Source organism: Sciurus carolinensis, chromosome 5 (genome assembly GCF_902686445.1).
Source record: "Sciurus carolinensis chromosome 5, mSciCar1.2, whole genome shotgun sequence".
Classification (NCBI taxonomy): Eukaryota; Metazoa; Chordata; class Mammalia; order Rodentia; family Sciuridae; genus Sciurus; species Sciurus carolinensis.
This window is the reverse complement of record NC_062217.1, coordinates 33,433,734-33,457,745: the sequence shown is the minus strand read 5'-3', so window position 1 is coordinate 33,457,745 and position 24,012 is coordinate 33,433,734.

Sequence of the window (24,012 nt, the reverse complement as noted above, 5' to 3'; positions counted from 1 at the left end):
AATACTCCAATATTCTTAACAAAGAAAAAATCAGGAAAATGGAGGTTATTACATGATTTAAGAGCCATAAACAAACAAATGTACCCTATGGGACCCATCCAATGTGGACTCCCTCTTGTCACTGCGCTACCAAAAAATTGGCCTACTATTATTCTGGATTTAAAAGATTGCTTTTTCTCTATACCCTTACACAAAAATGATTGTTGGAGATTTGCCTTTACTTTGCCCTCTCTTAATCACACTCAGCCTGACCAGAGATTCGAATGGACCGTGTTGCCTCAAGGTATGGCTAACAGTCCTACTATATGTCAAATATACGTAGATAAAGCGTTAACAACTACTAGACAAAAGTTTAAGAGATTGTTGATTTATCATTATATGGATGACATACTTATTTGCCATCCAGAAAAAGAAGTTTTGTTAGAAGCATTACAATTTATAACTCAAGCATTAGAAAAAAGAGGACTAACGATAGCCCCTGAAAAATTACAATTAGAGGAGATCCAAGAATATCTGGGTACAAGGCTCACTGCTACTACAGTCAGACCATCAAGGTTGACCATCAGGACAGATCAATTGAATACTTTGAACGATTTTCAGAAACTCTTAGGTGACATTAACTGGATCAGATCCTATTTAAAATTATCCACAGGGGAATTAAAACCTTTATTTGATATATTAAAAGGTAATCCTGACTTGAATTCCCCTAGGAAACTTACTCCCGAAGCACGGATATCCTTACAGCTAGTAGAGAATAGACTTCAGCAGTGTTACGTTGATCGTTGTGATCCTACTCAACCATTAAGTTTAATCATAATCTCAGAGAAACATACCCCTTTTGGCATAGTTTGGCAAGGAGGACCTCTGCAAAGTATAAATCTCCCTAGCTCTCCAGCTAAAACATTACAGTCATATCCCCAAGCTATTGCTCAGGTAATATTCAAGGGACTAGAATCTTGCATTACTGTTTTTGGAATCCATCCGTCTATTATTATAACTCCTTATTCCACTCAGCAAATTAAATGGCTAATTAATAATGATGATGATTGGTCAGTATTATACTGTTCCACCTCAGCTCAGTTCGATAACCATTATCCCCAACATCCCTGGATTCAATTCTGTAAAAATACTCCCATAGTTTTTCCAAAAGTGACTAGTGTCCAGCCTCTTAAAGACTGTGTAACCATTTTTACTGATGGCTCCAAAAATGGAGTAGGTGCAGTACTTATCAGTAAACAACTTCACACCATAGTAGTTCCACCCAACTCCGCACAGGTTACTGAACTTGCAGCTGTAATATTAGCCTTTAAATTAGCAGATAATCAGCCATTCAATCTTCTATCTGATAGCTTATATATCATTAACGCTTTACAGGTTCTTGAAACAGTACCCCATATTTCTTCCATGTCCACGGTAGCTTCTTATTTTACCACGCTACAAAACCTTATCCTACAGCATAAACATCTATTCTATGTAGGACATATTAGAGCTCATTCTAATTTACCAGGACCTTTGGCCAATGCTAATGACTTGGTAGATATGGCCACCAAATCAATTTTTGTTTTTTCCATAGAGGAACAAGCAAAACTCTTTCATGAAAAATTTCATGTAAATTCCACTACTTTGAGCAGAAAATTTCCTATATCTAAATGTATGGCTCGACAAATAGTAAAAAATTGTCAACATTGTGCTCCTTTAATCCCAGTACAATCCTTTGGAGTTAACCCCAGGGGACTGCTGCCTGGTCATATTTGGCAGATGGATGTAACCCATATTTCTGAATTTGGTACTGTTAAGTATGTACATGTGTCAGTAGACACTGCTTCAGGGGTCATTATGGCTTCCGCTCATTCTGGAGAAAAGGTAAAAGATGTCATTCAACACTGCCTACAAGCATTTGCTGGCTGGGGCATACCTAAAGTTATTAAAACAGATAATGGTCCTGTTTATACTTCCAAAAGCTTCCGGTTGTTTTTACAAACATTTAACATCCAATTAGTCACTGGCATCCCCTATAATCCTCAGGGACAGGGCATTGTGGAAAGAGCACATCTTACTTTAAAAAATTGTCTAAATAAACAAAAAGGGGGAATAGGAGCCTCCTACAAATCTCCTAAAGATAAACTTAATTTAGTTCTTTTCATTCTAAATTTCTTAACTCTGGATAGGGACGGCCACTCTGCTGATCGACATTATAATCCCTATGATACTCCTCAAGTATGGGCAAAATGGAAAGATATCCTGACAGGTTGTTGGAAAGGACCGGATCCAGTCCTTCGTTGGGTCCGAGGGTCTGTTTGTATTTTCCCACAGGATCAACAGACTCCAGTCTGGATTCCAGAAAGGCTAATCAGAGTTTTACAGCATGCAAGTGATGCTGCTCCTCCTCGCAATGGCGAGCCTGAGCCTTCCTCCAAGAACAAAAACTCAGACGGAAAGGCAAACCCGGAACCTATGGGCCATTGTTAGCCTGGCCATATTTTTCACTTCTAACTAACACATTTTTTATCCTTCCTTTTCTTGTTTTTCACCAATTCCTCTACAAGCCTGTCAATTCTACTGATGATTTTTCAGGTTGTGCTGTTTTTGGTGACAAGGATATCTCTAGTCTTTCTTTGCTTTAACAGGAGGAATTTTTGCACTTTGCCATTGGAATCATACTACAAATCAGACCCAGAGTAGAGCAACTCGTTCTGCTGACCCTAGCTGTAATATTGCTTTTCCTCTCACGTCAGCTTGTGTATTTCCTCCCTTTTATGTTTCTACCAACTAACATTTCTAATAACACCTCTTAACTGTTCACTAACCGTGTGCTATCTCTCACAATGCTGGAATGGTTCTTTTGCAACCCGTGCAATTTGATGCACATTTCTATCTTCCTACCAGTCCTAGTTTCTGTTGCAGATATAGAATTGCCAGTGCTATTATCAAGAAACAGGAGAGGCTTTGACATTGCAACAGCCGTGATCATTGCCATCACAGTCCTTGCAGTAGCAGCATTGACACAACCATAACAACGATCATTTGGCCGAAAATACAGCTGTAGCCTTACAGACCATAGAGACTCTATCAGAGAGTGGACTTACTATAAGAACAAGTGGATACCTTGCAAGAACTTTTGGGACTGGGATGCGTTTATTCCCTGAGAGCTGTTTGTGTTGCCCGTATTGTAACTCTACTGGGATGTATATTGTTTCTGTATTTAATATGGCTATATGGTTTTTCTTCTGTTTATAGATTTGTCAAACAGCGGGCAGGCTTAGGAGCTATGGTGGTACTCCTCTGCCTTGGCCTCCTTCTCTTCATTCGTTTTGGCATGCATCTACAAGCTAGCCAATAGAGAGATCAAATTATCTTTCATCAGGCCATGACCGCCCTAAAGGCCGACAGCCCCCCATTAGTATGGCTCTTGATGCTGGACCGGTAGTCAAAGACGGGTAATGAAGGAGGTGGCTGTGTACCAACCTAAGACAGGAGCTGCAGCATGCTCTGCAGGCTCTGATGACGGGTAAGGACATATGCTGACCACTCAGCCTAAGACAGACACGGTCCCGAGCCTTAGTTTAATAATAAAGAAGGGGGATATGTCGGGGTTCCCGGGACCCCCAGCCTTGGGCACGGTCATGATGGCGCCTGGCACTGAGCCAAAAGCGGCCAGCTATACAGTAAACAACTAGCGAATTCCAATGATTGGCTAGTTAACGATGTGATTAGAGCATGCCCCCCTCGTGTACCTATCCTATGCCTGCAGCTGTCCGTGCGTTTACCTCGTGTACTCTCCCCTGATTGGTTGAAGTGTATATAAGCTTGGTGGGTGGGGGAGTAAGGCACGGAAGCTGGGAGTAAGAAGAAGCTGAGAGAAGAAGAAGCTGAGAGTAGGAGAAGAAGCGAGGAAGAAGAGTGCGAGCGAGGACGTGAGCCGAGCGGGAGAAGTGGAGCGGCCGAAGTAGGCGTGAGCCGAGCGGGAGGAGCGGAGCGACCGGAGCAGGCGAGAGTTAAGCAGAGGGAAAGAGAGCGAGAGAAAGAAAGGAGAGAAAGGGATTAGAAAAGAGGGAAAGAAAGGAAGACTGTGCACAATAAACTTCCAAAGCTTCAGACGTTTGTCGTGTCTCTCTCTGCGGCCAGAGGGAACGCGATAATGTAGAAAACTCTTCAGAATCATTCAACCACCACCAAGTGTGGGAAGCTTGGGCATATTGCTCTGAGTTGATTGTATCTGCATACAGGTGAGGAAATTTACAGATGCAGAAGAAAGCCATCTGGCAGAGAAGTTCCCGGAAACAGGATGCTGCCAGGTCTGAAGAAAGGGCATCACTACATCTGGTATCTATGGTACAAACAGAGGATAAATAAAAGAGTGTATGTGGGGAAATCATAGGAAATAGAATTGAACAGATAAGACAGGTAAAGATTATGCAGTGCTACGGAAGCCAAATAATTGACTTTAGGAAAACATGAGTTTTTAAGAAATGTAATGAAGGCAAGGCTTTAGGGAGATTTGTTTCACAGGAAAATACTATGAGCCTAATATCAATGACACCTCTAATAGTCCAGAGGAAAGAGGATGAAATTCCATGACTCAAAGTATAGACCTGAGAACTGAGAGACAGGAAGTAGTAAATGCAAAAAGGAAAATAAAGGTCTAGGTACTAAAAATAAGGATCAAAGGAGAAAGAAAAATCAAAGAGATCATGAAGTTTCTTACTTAAAAGACTTAAATAATAGACAGGTTCAATTTCAGGTTCATTAAATTTGAGATAAGATGATGTTGGTATATCCAGATTGAGCTGTCATGGCATAAAAAATCCTCCAAACTCTTATCTGCATGTTTCCTATTCAATCGGAAATCTTATTTCATATAGAGATGGGTAAACATTTTGACATTTTTTTCATCATTGCACTGCTATTAGTATATTTCCAGGCAACTCTTCAAACTCATTGGTATCACTTTTATGGAATATTTAATAAGAAAGTAGACTTTTTTGAAACCAGAGTTTTAGACTTGTTACATAAGTTACAGTATTACTACACACTGACAAACGAAAAAGGCAGAACTGTGTATTGAAAATCCCGTGAGTCTTCAAGTTCAAACACATGGATCATACCTACATTACACTATTTAGTCATTACATGTCCTAACTGTGCAGATTTAGGTGAGTCAGTAAAGTGATATGTGTTTGGTTCATTATTTGATATTGAGGGAACTGAAAGATATGTTTCTCCTAGGTCTAGAAACCTTGGCTCTGACCAAATGGTTAAATTCATCTACCAGTTTAGTCAAATTCTAATCATTGCAATATAATGCACATTTTATGTTAGTATATTATTGAATTTACATTGTTTTAAAGTTAAAAGATCATTAAGTGACAAATAATATATTATTAATGCATAAATCAGCTCACATGTGAATTGGAACCACCATGGAGTGACTTGCATTAAGATTATTAATATTTTTCACTTGGCAGCACTTTACAGAGATCTTTTACATGTTCTTCTCTTACATAATCTTAAAAACTACTTAATATTCATTTTTCATTTGAGGAAACTGAGACTCAGTTGAACAGCTGCATAAGGTAAAACAGCCAGTGATGGAGTCTAAACTCCAGTCTAACACTGACACCAAATCCAATAGTATTTTCATAGCACTAAGACATTCTTCCTTATGTCAGACATTACTGTCTAAATATAATTTGAGGCTTTAGAACAAAATTTGGATTTAATTACATATACTTGCTTAATGACATGCAATCATTATACCTTATAATGATTACTTGCCCTATTACAGAGTATATAACATTATATTTAAGAGTTTACAATATTTACTTACCTGTCTTCATTGGGAAACTTTCGAGAGCAGGGAACATGTGTGCCACATGTATCTACCATGCACTTTGGTTAAAAGTAGGTTCTAAAATGGTTTGACATATGAATGAATATAGAGACTTTAACTGACCCATTCATGGAGTATTTCATTACTGTTGAATTTACTTATAATTACCATCTAAAGTTTTTATTGTATGAATGATGTATATGGATGATGACAGAAGTTACCACACATTTTCACTCGGTACTTATTTAAACTGTCACATTTTTTAAAAGTGTATAAGCCAGAAAATAAACATATTCACAGTAATAGGTGAAGTCTTTAAAAATACTCTTTCTGTAATTTATTGGACAATGAAGTAAAAAAAAAAAAAAAAAAGACAAGGATATAAAATACCTGGATCTAGCACTCTTTTCAAGTGCACAAGAAATGTTCACCAAGATAAAAATGTGTTGGGCTACAATATAATTTTTTGTTTTTGACTTTGGGGACTGAACCAGGACTTCACTCATTCTCATCATATACCTTACCATAAGCTATATGCCCAGCCTCCAAAATAATTATAAATACATTTGAAAGATTGAAATTTAACAGAGCATATTCTCTGAAGTTCAACTACAAATTGTTAACAAAAAATAAGTGTGAAAAATCTCCCCAGTCAACATTCAGAATTTGAACAATTAACTTTTAAATACCCATAAATTTTTTAAATAATCACAGGAAAAAGTTTAATTTTTTTGAAATTAATTACAGTGAAAAATTCTGTGTGTGCATGTGTGCATAAACTTGTGAGCTACCCTGTCATCCTTAATAAAATGTTCTTTTCACTTAGAATTTGTGTTCAACACTAATGCACAGACTCACAAAGCATGATGTCCATCTATAACTACTAAAATTTTTTTTAAAAAAAGAAGTTATAAACATGTATGTATTAAACTAAATAAACAGAGGGAAGATCAGATTCCAGCCAAGTGTAAATGACAGTATCCTCTCAGTCTTAGAATTATTTTAAAAGTGTCCCCCAAAAATCTAAAATCCTTTTATACAAGAAGAAGATGAATAACAAGGTTATTCAGAACATTATTTTTTTAAATCTTATTAACTCCTTCAGAAAACTAGTACTTTTAAATTGCATGGCCTTTGTCACCTGGTAATGAGATTTCAGCTGAATAAAATTTTGAGAGAGAAGAAATATAATTCCTGACATCCTGTTGCATATATGAATTATACACTATTATTTATGTAAAGAAAAAATTTATACATAATTAGGATCATATCACAATCCAACTTCTATTGAAAATATAAAATTTCAAATTTAAATGATCCCAAAAATCTTCCTCAATACCTAGGAGACAAACAGCTTATGAGTAAAATGGTCAGAAGAACTGTATAAAAATTCTACTTTGTTTTAAAATGAGTAACAAAAACATGAAATTTTCTTGTGAAAACTTTACTGTGATATAACTTTACTGAGACACATTTCTTAATAAAGTAAAAATTGAACAGTTTTTAATATGCTTGTTCAGCTATGCAAGTATCATTTTTAAAATATTTCAATCATACCAAAACTAAAAAGACTTCTCTCAGAAGTCACACCCCATGAACAACTATAATTTTCTTTCTGTCTGTACAAGTTTACCTATTCTGTATGTTTCATATAAGTATATAATATATGGTCTCTTGTGACTAGATTCCTTTACTTAGCATAAAGTTTTGAAGCATCATCTATATCATGGCAGTATCAGTACTTTTTTCTTTGTAACCTAATGATGTAACCTAATGATGCTGCAATGAATACTGTGTACTTGTTTTTTGTGTGGACATATATTTCTATTTCCTTTGGCTATACAGTTACAAGTAAAAATAATGGGTAACTGAAAAAAAAAAACTTGTGGGGTACCACTCAATCAATGCTTAGAAAGAAATTGATAGACAAGTGCATGTTTTGTCAAGAAGAAAGGTCTAAAATCATTTATCTGCATGCACCCCTACAAAAATTAGCAAACAAACACATTAAACTGACATTAAGCAGACAGGCTTCCCATAAAACAGAAAACAAACAAACTATGGAGAAAATTCACAAAGCCAAATTTTGATTGACTCTTTTGAACAAATATAAAATTTTTGAAAGATGAGTAAAGAAAAAGATCCCAACACACACACACAAAAGGAGAGAGAAAGATACTAATATTAGAATGAGTTTCTCCCCTTTGTAGATCCTATAATATAAGCAACATTATGCCAACAAACTTAAAGTCATTAAAACTATCTCAATTGGAAAATACTTAATTTGAAAAGATACTACTAAAACTAGTCAGTGAATTAGCAGGAATGTAAGGTATCAGGTTAACATACAAAAATCTAATTGTATTCCTGTATAATAACAGCAAATGTTTAGGAACTAAAATTTAATTAATTTTATTTAACACATGGTAAAAAACAGAAATTATTTGGGAGTAAATTTAGCAATATACAAATAAAATCTCTAAAAATTCTATGAAACATTTTTGAAAGAAGCTAAAGACTCAAATAAAAGGAGATATACCATGTTTTTTGATCAAAAGATATAATTTTCTTAGAATGTCTTTCTCAAAATGATATAGATTTAATACAATCTCAATAACACAGGGTGGATTATTTTTATAAACATTGCTAAACTACTTCAAAAGTTTATAAGAAACACATTAACTAAAATGGTCTTGTAAAGGAACAAATTTGGAGGACTTATACTTCCTAACTTCAAGATTTATTACCAACCTACAGTAATGAGAATATTTTGGTATTGGTACAAAGACAGATAAATTAAGAATAAATTCCAGAAATAGACCCATGCTTACATAGTCAATTGATTTTAATAAAGAGTCTAAAGTAATTAGATGGAAAAAGAAAAATCTTTTAATCAATGAAACTAAAATAAGTCCATATTATATGGGAGGAAAAAAATTTCAATGCTACACCATACAAAAAGAGCTCTTTGAGATAGATCATAGGTCTAAGTGACAATCCTAAAATGTAAAACTTTCAGGAGAAAACATGAGAGAATAACTCTACCACATGACAGTAGGAAAGAGATTGGATGCAAATAATAATAATAATAAAGGAAAATATTAAAATATGGGACAATCAAAATTAAGCACATATTTGCAAAAGTCCTTGTTAAAAAAATGAACAGGCAACCACTACTGGGAGAAAATATTCACAGAACATATATCTGATAAAGGACCTGTGTCCAAAACATATTAAGAATTCCTATAATTCAATAATAAAAACCAAAAAAAAGCTCAATTTTAAATGACTAAAAATGTGCATACTTCACAAAGAAGAAAAATAATCAATAAACACATGAAATGTACTTAATATCATTAATGATCAATATATTCAAATTAAAGCCACCATAACATCCATTGTAAAGCCATGAGAAAGGCTAAAATTAAATAGACTGAAAATATCTCGTGATGCACAAGGCAGATACAACTGGACTCTCACACAGTGCTGTTGAGGATGTAAACAGTACAGCCCTCTTGCTGAAAGTTTCTGCAGTTTCCTATAAAGTTAAATACCCATCCCTGCAATAATTCAGTTCTTCTCCCCCAATTATTGAAGAGAAATGGAAACATCTATCCCCACAAACACTCATACAAGAACATTTATAGTAGTTTTATCCATTACAGCTCCTGAAATGGAAAAACTCAAGTGTCCATTAATAGGAGAATGGATAAACAAATATTCAGAGTGGAGAGCTATTAAGCAAATAAAGAGAAATATATGTTGATTATAAAACATGAATGAAACTTATAGATACTATGACCAAGCTGAAGAAGTGGGATATAAAGAATACATGTATGAGAAGTGCTAAAACTGGAATATAATAATCTATGGTGAAAATCAGAAAAAAAAATAGTCATATAAGGGGCAAGAGTCCTGACTCACAAGGGACTTGAGGAAATGTTATAAGGCAAAGGATATATTCTGTATCTTGATGGGTGTGTGTGTTTCACATCAGTGTGTACACACTTAAGACTTTTGCATTTTACTGTGTGTAATTTTACCTCCTAAAAATTCTATAAACAAATATTGAACTCTAGTTAAGAGATTAGTTTTTCACAGTAATGTGGATCAGCAAATCTGAAATTTTTTTAAGGTATTCTAGGCCAGAAGAGTGTTTTAGAGATCTCCAGAGAAACAGAAATAATAGGGCATGTATAGATGCTAATATAGACAATACAGAAATAGATGATAGATAGGTACAGATATACATATAGAAAGAGAAACATGCTTATTTTAAGGAACTGACTCACATGATTATGGGGGCTGGCAATCTAAAAGCTGCAGGACAGGCCAGCAAGGAGAGAACCAGGGAAGAGCAGATGTTGCACTGTTGAGCACAAAGACAATCCAAAACAGAATTCCCTCTTCTTGATTTTATTCTTTAAGTGACTTCCATTGATTCCTACCTACATCACGGAGGATAAAATGCTTTACTCAAAGTCTTTTGATCTAAGCGTTAATCACATCTAAAAATGCCTTCATAGCAACATCTAGTTGGTTTTTAACCAAATAACTGGGTACCATAGCTTGGTCACATTGTCACAAAAGTTTCACCATCACAAAGGGGGATGTGGTAGCACATGCACATAATCCCAGTCACTGGGAAGGCTGAGATAGGAAAGGCCCATGTTCAAAGCCAGCCTCAGTAACTTGGAAGATCTTGAGCAACTTAGCAAGACCCTGTCCCAAAATAAAAAATAAAAATAGCTGGGGATCTATCTCAGTTTTAAAGATTCCCTGGGCTCAAACTCGAGTGCATCTCTCTCCCCCTAAAAAAAAAATCTTGATTAGGGAATTGCAACTGTGAAATTTAGGAAATTAAAATATATCCTGTGATACCAGAATGGAAATGAGGGCATCATTATGAACAGAGGTTTTTACTAAATAGATACAGACATAAGCATAGATACATCTGCATATTTTTATATACTACCTCCATACCCACATACATGAACACTTCCTAGATCTGTCTGCTGAGAGGAGTAAGGACAGACCAATATCAATAAAGTTTAAGTAGTCCTTAGGTTTTAGTTTCTAACTATACCTAAATGGCATCAAAGTGCCTTAAAGAAAAGGTTCATTCTAGGGATGGAATAAGGAGAACAAAAAATGAGCCTAGAATATCGGATGGCTTGAGAAATACTCAAAAAATAAAGTGGACATAACAAAAGGACTGAGAGGCCATTGTGAAGGGGCTCTGACACAACAATGAGCTTATTAACTCTGGGAAGATGATAAATAGAGAAGAAAAAGCTCCTAATGGAAAGCTGCTCAAGTAAATGTAGAAAAGAAGAAATAATGAAGACTGAAAAGTATTAATAAATGCTAAAAGAGGTGAGTGAGCATTAAGCTTTTCTTTTTTTTTTTTTTTTTCTGGCGGTGCTGGGGATTTAGAACTCCAGGCCTTATGCTTGCAAGGCAAGCATTCTACCAACTGAGCTATCTTCCCAGCCCAAGAGAGTGTTAAGGAAGTTACATGGTTTCAGTGCATCTCCCTTAAATCATTGATAAATGCAAAAGGAAGATAATGGGCAAGCTGGCTGACACCACCTCAACCGTCAGCATTACTGGACCAGAGCAGCACCATGTGATTCCCAAAGTGATGCACTAAGAAGGACACAATATCATTGCTGTGTTATTTCTGCCAAAAATGGTTAGTTTGAACACAATCACAAGAAACTATCAGACCAACTAAAATCGAGGATCGTTTTATAAAGTAACTAGTCCACACTCTTCAATAGTATCTTTTGAAACAGTCAAATAAGACTAATAAACTATTTTAGGCTAAAGCTGAGTTAAAACAATGCAATTATGTTTGGACTGACCCAAGCATACCCCATTATTGTGTGGATCTGGGCTCAGAGAAAAAAATGGGTATAAAGGAAATTATTAAAATTATTGAATTTGAATATAGACTATGGATTAGGTAATACTATTACACCAATGATAAATTACCTGATTTCAACAATTAAAATAGTATAATTATAATAAAAGAAGATATAATGTGCACTACTACATAAGGATTATTATAAAATACACAGTACCTCTGCAACTATTCCAAAATGGTGCAGAGGGCTGGGGAGATAGCTCAGTTGGTAGAGTGCTTGCCTTGCATACAGAAGGCCCTGGGTTCAATCCTCAGCACCACAGAAACAAAACAAAACAAAAAAACCAAAATGGTGCAGAAAATAAACTATAGCATATATAAATATGCATATGTAAATACACAAGTACTTATAAATGATTTTTCTCAGGCATAGAATACCTTCAACAAAATAAGTACTCAGTATATATGCACTAAAGGATGAATTAAAATTTTCTTATGAATATAAAGACCCTGTGTAAGTTGGGATAAAACTGTGAAACAGTATTTATTAAAATTCATCTTCCCATCCTTGTAATTCATACCACATTTTTCAGTCCCTAAGTAATCATACATATCACATACACCATGCAAATATTTTTACCTGATTGAATAAATTTGAGTACAAAGATAAACGAGTAAATCTATGCCCAAAATTGTTTTGACTCTTCTCCCTAGTGGATTTAATGATAGGGTAAAAGGCAAAACAGAGAGTTACTTTCTACTTCAACCTGAACATAACGAATTGGGTCTCGACTCTCACAGGTGGTGCAAATTTTGGGTAAAATGTTTTGCATCTGTTCAGTAAATGTTTGAATTGTCTTTCAGAATCATTTAACATAACAAAGTCTTGTTTCCCATGTGATCGTCCCTTCATTTTTACTACTTCATGCAGCATGTGACTAAGTGGTAAGATATCCAGTTCCCAAAGACACCATCCAAACCACTTGGACTGGGGTCAATACTTGCCCATCATGAGGATCTGGAAATCGTTAAAAACGAATACCTAAAAATTCAAACAACAAAACATAATTTTTATTATTATTTGGGGACTATTTCACAAATACTAAGAAGGGGGTTTATTAAAATCAGCTTACTTAGATTTTAAAAGAATTTTGATAACGGAAAAACAAAAATATTATTCTGTGAGAAAAACATTATTCCAATGTCACTAAAGCTATCAAGATTTTTATAAACAATTTGCATGTTTGTTTCTATCAAAATTAAGGCCATTCCTATTCTGCTACACATGTAGATTTTTTTTTTTTTTTGTCACATGTAGACCTTAAAAATATCAGAACCATGGCTCTGTTTCAGGAAAGAAGCAAACAATATTTCTTAATTGCTTATTTTATGCCAGGCACTACATTCAGTAGGAATATGCAGACAGGAAAGATCTGTTTCCTATTCCAGTAAAGAAGCACAAAATTATATAAGAAGCACTGGAATGAACTTAATCCATCTTGAGGAAAGGCAAGACTCAGTAGTTCAGTGGAGGTATCTGGTATGAGCTAATTCTTTTTTATTAATTGTTCCATTTAGTTATACATGACAGCAGAATGCATTTTGATTCATCGTACACAAATTGAGTACAACTTTTCATTTCTCTGGTTGTACACGATATAGAGTCACACCATTCGTGTAATCATACACGTACATAGGGTAATGATGTTTGTCTCATTTCACCATTTTTCCTTCCCCTCACCCTCTCCCCTCTCCTCATTTTCCTCTACACAATACAACTTTTCTCCATTTTTCCCTTAACCCCTTTATCTCCCTGCCCATTATGTATCGGCATCCACTTATCAGAGAATCCATTCAACCTTTGGTTTTTTGGAATTGACTTATTTCACTTAGCATGATATTCTTCAACTCCATCCCTTTACCTGCAAATGCCATAATTTTATTTTACTAATTCTGAACTGAGTCTTGAAGACTCAGTGATATCTATCCAATCCAAGAAAATAAAGGAAGGTAATTCTCAGAAAGGGAGCAGCAAAAATAAAGACAAAAGCATAGGGAAGGACAGACATGTTTGGGAAAAGAGTTTATAAGCCTGGAGCAAAATCTGACTTAAGAGTGTGATGAAAAATGCAACTGAATACTTCATCATGGTGTTGATTATAAGGAACCTAGAAAGCCATAACAAGATAGTAAGAATTGTGAATTACACCCAAACAACTACAGAAAACCAATGGGAAAATTTTAATGAAGAGGAGACTTAATAATATTTCTGCATGAACCTTTAGGGCCTAGGATTAAGTGCAGTCAGAACAATTGTAAATTCAATATAGATGCTTTGAGGTCCTAAGCTGATTATTGAGAAAAAATAGCATAGAAAAGCACTTTATTTCCCTTTTCTTTTTATTTCCCACCATAAAATGAAAAAATAAAATAAAATAAAATTACTGCAAGGTGGCTTCAAACTTCTACCAATTCAACCTGCCTGCTGGCTCCTACCTTCAAAAGAAGTGACAGATCCAGTTGAAGACATGGAGGAAATGAATTGGGCCAAATTGTTCAGCCGTTGTGGACAGGATGAGGTCTCTGCCTTTCTTCCATCCAAGTCCTCCACGTATTAACAAGCCCATGTCACAGTCTAAGGCATGCCTTTCTGAGGGCAGTCAGTAGGTCAATATCTCGTTACAAATCTCATCTCTCTCACTTCACCTCAGGATGAGACCAGTTGTCATTTCTTTGCAGCTATGAGGAAGCTACATCATGGTTCCCCCAGGTATAGCATCTAGATCTAGGTAAAGTGGTCAGAAGCTTCATTTGAACCATAGATTCAAACATCATTTTCCAATCTTGTTTTAGCAGTAATAAAGGTGATATTTCTATCTTTATCAGAATGCCATGTCTGATTCTGGTTTGATTCAGAATTAGAAGAGAAAGGAATTCACAACAACAGAGAAAAGAGAAAGTTTGTAAGACTAGATGATTGAAGGTGGAGATGAAGAGAGGTGAGAGTCAAAGGCAACCTCTCTCTACAGCACTTTCTCAACTGCTTCTTTACCATAGTCAGAAAGAACTGAAAAGCACAAAAGGGTTTATGATTAATTCAACTTGGAACAGTAATTTTTCTCTAACATGACTTCTTTGATGTGAGTGGATTCAAGCAGAAATGCTGTAGTAGAACATTCCAGGAAAGAAACAGCATCAGAACATGCATCCTCAGCCCATGATACCAACAGAATGTAGACAATCCCCCATCTGCTTGCTCTCTCCATCACTAATCCATCGTCGGTCAGTGGTGTGGCAAAGGGAAACAGCTTTACTAACATTGGTTACTGACTCTCCTGCAGGTAGTCTGAAACCTGGCATCCCCCTAAATCAGAGACTCATGCAACAATAATTCACATTTCTGAGAAATATAACAGTAAGACATTAAAGGATATATAAAACATATTTGTTATTTAAAGTAAAATTAAATAAGTGTCACTAACATCTCATATTAAGTATTTTAGGTCACACATCCCATTTTTTCCTTTTTCATTATTAAGATTTCAAATCTATTCAGAGACAAAATTCAATTCCATCAGCCTTTGACTAATATATTTTCTAGCTCCCTCTGGGTCTATGTCCTCATGTTGTGAAATTTGAAACTATTCAAGAAAATGTGTGCTGTGAATTGCAAATTTCTCAGATACTTGTTGATTTCATTATTTTTATAGCAATATTGAGAGCTAGGGTAAATATCATACACGAACTGATAGCAATACAACATTTTGGTAGAGTATGAGGCCTCATCATGTTATCCTAATATATCCCAAGACATATGTTTAATTGGAACAAAGAAATAAATGCTTGGTAAAAGAAAGAGTGTTTAAGAATCTTGGTGAAAATGATAAGCATATGTTCTTGATATATTTAATATCAATAAGTAATATCACCCTCAAAATTTATAATTATTACACTGACTGAAAGACATCAAGGTATTACATGCTACTTTTTATAGCATGGCATGTCAAGAATTTAAAGAGTTCATTCAAATCACTTCTTGCTAGAACTTACATAACAACATTTTTCACATAGCCAATTTCTTCACCACTTCTCATATAAATGAACAGTTTGATTTTTTGTCTTTCCCAGAGAGAGTAGGCATTGAGAGTGAGGTTTCTCTGCTGTACTGCTTTTCTTTTCCTTCAAGGAGCGTTACTCACCTGGAAGAGAGTCCTCTGTCAGTATTTGTCAAATAGATGAATAAATAATGATGCCATCTTGATGCACAGAGGGGAGATAACTTGGGCAAAGGAGGTAAAATAATAATTTTTTAATGAAAAAGGATCCTGTTTTTAAGATGAGAAGAGAAAGAGTAGAAAACCAGAGAGAGTTATCACTTCAGAGCTATTTTTTAATTTGGTTATATTTACATACACACACACACACACACACACACACACACACACACACACTCTCAGGGGTTAACCCATCTATATAACTTCTTAAAGCCAAAGGAGGACTATAAGGAAAACTCAGTTAACTGGAAAACCAAGATGTTTTCATCAATTTTTTTTAATATCCCAGAATACATTTTCCCAGTTGCTGCTCTTGACTTCAAAGAAGAACTTTTGTGAAGTAAAATCCTCTGTTTCTCAGGAAATGGGTGTTTGGAGAACACATTCATCTAGTGTTGACATCCGTGTAGTGACCACATGTGTTTTAAAGAAAAACCTAAGTTGGGCATCTGGAAAACACACATCTTCTCAATTCCTAATAATATATTCACATGCAAAACTTATTTTTAGATTAAAAATACTCTTACCCAATTGATTCCACTGAGAAATATAGAGACTCTTGGGTTTATAATTTGAATAAATAGTAGGTTATTTGAAACCAAATTATAAGTTAGGTATCACACATACTTTAAAAAAATTCTCACATTTGGAATGGTAAACTGAAAGACTGTACTTGCTTAGTTCAGCTGTGCTATAACACTCAAAGAAGTCTTGCCTTACCTTTGCTTAACACTATGTTCCATCCCCAAAAAAACTCTCTAAATCAGTACGAGGCAAATAGTTTCATTAATAAATCATCAATGATATTCTAGTTACCCAAATCATATTTGCAGTGGTTGGGTTTACCCCTAAACAATGGAATTGACATTCAAAATTTAAAAAGATAAATAAAAATGCATAAGTACTATGTAATTGTGTATAGATCTTGATAAAAAGGGGTTAATAAGTACAACAAAGTTCTTAAAATATGTGCATTAAATTTTGTTAGTAATTATATCCACATATGCCGATTCAAAGTGAATTCTTCTCTGCTTATCTGCATTATTCAAGTTTACTTTTAGAATATAAAAACATTTAAATTATATTAATATTCAAGATACATAGCAATCACTTGCTAATCAAATATAAAATATTAGATTAATTTCATTTTAATTTCAAGGCAAGAGGGTCTCAGTTGCATGTTCCTGCATCTGAGCTCTGGAAAGCTCTACCATTCCCTCATTTGCTGCCAACTTTAGCAACTGCCTCTTTTCGTTCATTTTAACAGCTCAATTGCCTCTTTATTCCCTGCAGATTAGGGATGAAGCTTAATTGCATGAATCATAGTTACTTACCGTATTATATTAATTTGAACCAACTTGGCATTTCTTAGTTGGAAGATTCATTCAGTTCTTAATTTTCCATGTGTAGAAGAAAGGGCAACTCATTAGGGACATGTATCTCCAACCTTTTCCTTACTGACTTTCTGCCCCCTTTGAAAAGTTCTATCTGTAGAGGAAAATGGCAATTTGACAATTTGATTGAAAGTACTTGTGCATCTGATCTAGGAGAGACTTTGGGCCTAAACCCCAGATTGTTATTGGTGGTAATTTTATATTTTTCTGCTTACAAAAGAAGAATATTGTTCTCTTAATTATTAAGAGTTTTCATGCATTGCGTTCAGTAGACTCCCTCAAACTCAACACGAGGAGGTTTAGCCTCCCTCATTTTATACCAGATAACTACTCAGTTATGAATAAGATAAGATAGTGGGTCCCAGTTAAGACTTTTGTTAAAGAAAAAACCACTCCATGAGCCTGTGGAAACATTCCAAAGACCTCAGCAAAAGCTACAGACTCAAAGCCTAATCAATAATCTTATCAATTTTTCCAATATCAGTTTAGCATGATTTTGACCAATAGCCTGGCACTTTTCCAATACCTGCTGAGCATGTATTTTGATCAATGCCCCTATCCAGAAGCGATACAAGCCCCTAGACTATTACATTTAAGTTGTAACCTGCTATCAGATCCCCTCTCACCTTGTAAGAATTCTCTTTTCTTCTCACTTAAATAAATTCCACTCATTTCACTCTTGATTTCTGTTATTGTCCATGGATATTATCCTTCAAATTTGTGAGACAAGAACCCGGAAAGAAATTGGTGGTCAACTGCTGGGATCAGGTGTGACACTGGAGGGCACAACCCACCATTAAGAGCATCAACACACCATGTCAAAGCAGTGAAGAATTCAGCTTTGCCAGCCATGACCCTGGGCCCTTGAAGCTAACACCTGCAGTCATCCCCCGCAGATTAGCTGCTAACACTAAAATGGGATTTCTCAGCTGCAGAGGCTTGTAGTTTACATAGACCCCACCCACCAGCAGAAGTGTAGAATCTAGTTTCAGGTTTTCTCTCAAACTCCAGTTTCATCTTGGCATGTGCTTTTCCAAAGAAAGACTTTAAGTCTCTATAACCACACTCTTCACAACTGCATGAAGCTAGCCATGTAGATAACAAATTTATATTTGCCAGTGTCTCTATTTCACACAGACAACACCACTTTCTGTGGATGAGTCTGAGGTAGGATTTCTACACCATTTCTGTAACAAATGGAGGCCAGGAAAAGCAAGAATTTGACCAAGTGTCTCACATGGACCTTCTTCAGCACAGCTTCCCCACCAGGGCCGACGGCTGAACACTGGGCAGCCCAGTCTGTGACTGGCATAGGAAAGTGTGTGTTCCTGAGTGTCCACTCAATGAGATCATACAGAAGATGGCACAGCCAGCATTAACTTGAGAGTCTACACATTCCATCACCTCCTTCATTGCCAGGGCTCGAGACAAAACCAGTCAACAATCAACCACCACACAAGCTCAGGGCCTTGAGGATCAAAGACAACAAAACACAGACAAAAATCCAGAGGTTGTCCTCAACCTCTTGCCACTGTTTGTAATATCAAGATGATTCGTGTTCAAAACTTTTCATAGGCAAATGGAATCTGCCACCCATTCAGACCTTCCAAGGCTTTCTCCAGAGGAAACCACTTTCAACTCTTTTTCACCATTCTTCTGGTATTTGTCTCAATCTTTCTAAATAACAGGCTTATATATCTGTTTCTTGATTTGATAGTTTCAGATATTATCTATCAGCTTTCTCTTACAACAGATGAAGATTTAGTTGTATTATATTCCTGCAAACTCTCTTGCTCCCTGTCACCACCACTTCCAATATCACAAATGTTAAATCTGCTTTTATAACTCACATTCATATGAGTTCATGCTAATTAATTATCCACAGCTGATCCACATCACGCACTAAAATTTTGTTTTTCCTAGAATGGATTGCCAATTTTTTATTTGTCTTATTTATTCTTGTCACTAATTTTTTCCCCCAGGTCTCCCTTGCAACATAATCAAGCATCCTGATCCATCAGTTCCACATTGTCTTTCTTGGCTTCATTCATCTCCTCTGCTCCAGGCTGTTGTCAACTACCCCTGCTGATTAGCTGTTGCCATGGGATTTCTCTTTATCCTTATTATTCGGGACATCCTGCTGAGCTATTTCCTGAATCCTAGGTCTTTCTCATTTATGGCTTCTACATTTTGACACAGCACATCATCTGCTCATTTCAACAAAAAGAGTATTTGGAAAATGTATACATTTTTCAGAACTCCCATGTCTCAAATTTTCTAGTCTAACTGCATGTATGATGTATAGTTTAGCTGGATAAGGAACTTTAGGTAGAAAATTATTTTCCAAGGCCAGTTTGATGCTTGGTTCACTAGTTACCACTACTGCTCTCAAGATCCTGATTCTTGTTCCTTTGTGTATGTGTTTCAGTTCTCCCTGGTTTTAGAATCTTCTTTCTTTCCTTGGTATTCTAGACCTTTACAGTGATGAGGCTCCACATGAGTCATTTCTCATTTACTGTGCTAGACATTTCATAGGACCTTTCGGTCTAAAAATTTGTGAATATGAAATTTGTTATATGCAATTTTCTAGTATTATGTCTATATTTTTCTTCTCTTCATAATCACTGTCCTCCTTTTGCAACTATGATTAGGCATATGTTAGACCTCCTAGTTTAACCACCTACTTGCTTTATTCTTTATCCTTTTGCTTATATTGTGGTTTTTTTTTTCATTTTTTTCTTCTTTTGTAATTATTAGGAAGTATCATTAATGTCTTTCAAATCTCACTAATTTTTTTTCATTCCTGCTCTAATGTTTTTAATCTCGAGGAACTCTTAACTCTGTAGACACCCCTTCTTCAGGAAATACTTCAAGACCCCCAGTGAATGCCTTAATCATGATTCTACTGATCTTTATATGTAATGTTTTTCCCCATAAAAATACATACTTGTGACAGAGTTTAAGTTTTAAATTAGGTACAGTAATAGCCTAACAACAAAAACTAAAATAAAGCAGAATAATTACAATGACACACTGCAATAAATGTGAATGTTCTCTCCTTAATATTTTTTTTATTGTAGATGGACACAATACCTTTATATTTATTTTTTTATGTGATGCTGAAGATCAAACCCAGGGCCTCACACATGCTAGGCAAGCATGCTACCACTAAGCCACAACCCCAGCCCCCTCTTTCTCTTTCTTAATATCTTTTCATACTGAGTACAGTTTAACATAAGTAACCGATATTATGGAAAGTTAAAGCATGAATAAGGAACTACTTCTGCTACTTTCTACTTTTAGAGTATTCTAGGTTATTTTCCATATCTTGTCTAAGGATACTAATTTTGCTTTCTTTTGTTTTCAAAAAAAAAAATTTTCTTCTGCTAACTGTATGTTCTCCCGTGTATTCCAAGTAATCAAAGGTTTTAAGAGCTAAGGTTCATCATAAAGTGTAATTCTCTCTTAGGAAAATGTATAATCAATCATGTATAGCTGAAGTGACATGTATTACTAAATATTCTGTACTAAAATTACTCTGATAAACTGATATCAAAATACACTTTTATGTACACAAAATATGAACATATGATAACACAACAAATCAGAAAGACTTGACTTAATTATTTGATCTGTAGTTCTTGATTCATGTCAGACAAATGAGTGAGAGTATCACGGTGGCCAGTCTTCAGTCACAGAGACTTTTAGTCCTCTCATAAGCAACAAGTCAACTCTGGCTGGATTTATATAACCTGGGGTAACCTTTATTCCATCCAAAATGTGGCCAGGAGTAGATAGGTAAAGAAGTAGGATATTAAATTTCTATTGAAATCGGAGAATCTCTTTCAAGTTTTTGACCAAAGGGGTGGTAATGGGCTTGGAGCTATTAATAAATTTTTAAGCTCAGACTATCTCCAACCCAATGTATACTTTCTCAATGTCCCCATCATATTCCTACTCCCTGCCTTATCTCACTTGGACCTATGACCATCCTTTTGGAAGAACTCTCTCCAGGGCCTCCCTGATCAGCCACTTTCTCACCTTCTTCTGCCCTGGGTCTGCCAACAGTGCACTCTTGCTGCCCCTGCTCCTAAGCTGCCAAGACTTCCAGGAGAACACCACCTGGCTGCCTCCTTGGCATCATCTCAAAACTATACTTTCTACCCCCAACCAGACAATCCTTTTATACGTCCTTGGTCAGCTTCTTTTTCCTCTTCATCCACAAGTCATTCCAACCTTTTTCACTATTCTCAACCCTCTGATTGAACCACAGACTCCTTCAATACAATTTTTCCAACTTCTTTCCAAATTTATTTAATCTATTAGTAAGCAGAGTCAAGCATTAAAAAAAAATCCTGGATTTCTTTTTTAATCATAACTTCCAACTCTTGGCTTTCAGACTCTTAGTTCCTTCATCAACAAAATACAAATATTATTTTACTCATGACATTATAATAAGGATTATTATAATGAAATAAGTATAAAGTGCAAGCATAGTTCCTATTGTTGAATCTGACAGACTGAGCCCTTTCGATGTTCCAAGCATTGTTCTAACCTCTTTTTCAGAGAACAAGGCTGACTCAGTCCCACCCTATATTGTGTTTATAATATGGCAAGGACGATAATCATTAAACATGATGCAGAAAGGATAAATAAGGAATACCATGGGAATATTTCACAGAGAAACTGAACATGGTTTAGAAGATCAGTGATAAATTTTCTAAGAATGGGATGTAAGCTGAGACTCTTTAAAGAATTAGAGTTCGAAAGGAAGCAAAGGATTCTGGAGAGTACTTGACAAGATAAGAGGGCAGGAAGGACCCAGCCCTCCAGTAGATGGACCAGCAAGTATCAAGCACTGAAAGAAGTCCTGTATCCATAACATACCAAATGAGAATGTAGTTCAATATCGAGGTGAGGAGTTAGGGTGAACCAATGCCCAATCACATGACAACTGATAAACCATGTTAAACTTGTGGCTCTTTGTCCTAAAGCAATAGGAATTTCTGTATGGTTTCATCATAGGGAAGATACTACCAAATTTTTATTTTTAAAATATACTTACTAAGTCATAGTTCTCTAAGCCAACTTCCTTCCAAAACTAATACATTTGTCTCTCATATTTATAGATAAATGCCTTTGTTGACTGTAAATTGTAGATTTTTAAATAAGTAGCTACAAAATTAATGTGTGAGTCAATGAAGTTCAATCATCTTAGTTTAGGCCACTGTAGCAAAGTACCCTAGACTGGGTGACTTACAAACCACAGAAACTTACTTCTTGCAGTTCTGAGGCTGAAAGCCTGAGAGCAGGACACCAGTATGGTGGGGTCCTAGTGAGGACCTTCGACCAGGTTGCAGATGGAGCCTTCTCTCTGTGCCCCCACATGGTGGAAAGAGAGAGCTAATTGTACAGTTTCTTCTTTCATGGACACTAATCCCATTCAGGGGGGTTGCACCCTCATGACCTAATTATGTCCCAAAGGTACCACCTCCAAACACTGTCACATAGCATATTAGATTTCAAGACATGATTTTGAGAGGACACAAACATTCAGAAAATAACAGTAACTAAAGCCCAGGTAACAAGATTAAAAGAAATGCAGAATATTTTCATTTTTAAATTCAGCATAAATGGAATAAGTTATTGGATACTGATGATCTGGTATTTACCATACCCTATATTTCAATAAATTGTAAAATCAGCTTATAATTTCTTACACCTAATCAAAAGAATAAGTAATCATAATCTTCCCCCTTCACTAATTATTTTAAAGCTCTAAAATCCCTTTTTATCACTAAACTTCCAACTAAGACCTTTAAATTTGTGAAGAACACAGCCTCATTTCAAATATAATTTGGAGAGACCATCCTCTACCATACTGCTTAAAAGAGCCCCTCTCCATATTGTTATCTACTTATAGATAATTCTTCATGGTAACCATCATATTTCAAATGCTATGTCTTGTTTAAATTGTATTTATTATCTAGACTGCATCATGGGAATATGAACTTCATAAGAGTATGAACCTTATAATCCTTTTCATTACAGTATCAACAGCATTGTGAATTAATGAAAATATTTTTTAAATAGACTAATTAACAAAACAATATTTACAATTATAAAACCCTGTTCTTTTATTTAATCCTTACAATATTCTGTATTGTGGTGTCTTTATCTCCAATTTACTAATAAAGAATGAAAACCAAATTTTTAAATATATATTTACTTCTTTAAAACTTTATCCATAAACAATAGAATATTACCTAATATAAATGAATATTTCATTAATCCAGTCCCTTTCTCTCCATGACATTAATGAATTTAATTGTATTTCAAATGAATTTGTGAGATTGACACTTATGATAGACAATAAATTTCAAAAAAGCAACTCCCTTTTTAACTCTTGTGAATATTTGTGCATTTTGAAGTTTATAACTTGAAATTTTAAACAATTCTACTGCTTCACTTGATGACAAGAACTCCTGTTTTCTCTTAATACCTCTGAATTCTTCCTCATTAACATTCAATAAACACATCAACAAATGCAATCATATATTAAAATGGTCACTTGTAATTTGTTGACTAATATATGTGTATTTAATTATTCATCCGCATCCACAAAGAGAATTCCTTCTATTTCAA